This window comes from Notolabrus celidotus, chromosome 19, assembly GCF_009762535.1.
Source record: "Notolabrus celidotus isolate fNotCel1 chromosome 19, fNotCel1.pri, whole genome shotgun sequence".
Taxonomy (NCBI): domain Eukaryota; kingdom Metazoa; phylum Chordata; class Actinopteri; order Labriformes; family Labridae; genus Notolabrus; species Notolabrus celidotus.
This window is the reverse complement of record NC_048290.1, coordinates 22,483,769-22,484,766: the sequence shown is the minus strand read 5'-3', so window position 1 is coordinate 22,484,766 and position 998 is coordinate 22,483,769.

Below are 998 nucleotides of genomic sequence, written 5' to 3'. Positions count from 1 at the left end.
CTCTCTCTCTCTCTCTCTCTCTCTCTCTCTTTCAAAATGCCGACCGGAAGAACCGATATAAGCAATAACTCCCTCAACCGGTGGGGAGCTCACTTACGGTTATGGACGTCACAGTAATACGGTGGCCCGAAGTGCAAAACACAACGTCAATTCAGAAATTACAACGGCAAATCAGAATTCAGAAACACACCTGCAAATCATAAAACACAACATCAAATCAGAAAACATAACATTAGAAAACACAACTGCAAATCAGAAAACACCATGGCAAATCAGAAATCACAACTGCAATTCAGAAACCACAACATCAAATCAGAAAACATAACATTAGAAAACACAACTGCAAATCAGAAAACACTATGGCAAATCAGAAAAACAACATCAAATCAGAAAACATCAATCAGACACACCAAATCAAATCAGAAACAGCAAATCAGAAAACACCACAGCAAATCAGAAAACACAACATCAAATCAGAAAACACTACAGCAAATCAGAATCACAACTGCAATTCAGAAAACACAACATCAATCAGAAAACATCAAATCAGAAAACATCAAATCAGAAAACACCAAATCAGAAAACCAACATCAAATCAGAAAACATCAAATCAAATCAGAAAACATCAAATCAGAAAACACAACTGCAAATAGGAAACAGACATCAAATCAGAAAACACAACATCAAATCAGAAACATCAAATCAGAAAACACAACGGCAAATCAGAAAACACAACATCAAATCAGAAACACTACGGCAAATCAGAAAACACACATCAAATCAGAAAACACAACATCAAATCAGACAACACCAAATCAAATCAGGAAACATCAAATCAGAAAACACCACGGCAAATCAGAAAACCAACATCAAATCAGAAAACATCAAATCAGAAAACATCAAATCAGGAAAACATCAAATCAGAAAACATCAAATCAGAAAACATCAAATCAGAAAACACAACATCAAATCAGAAAACATCAAATCAAATCAGAAAA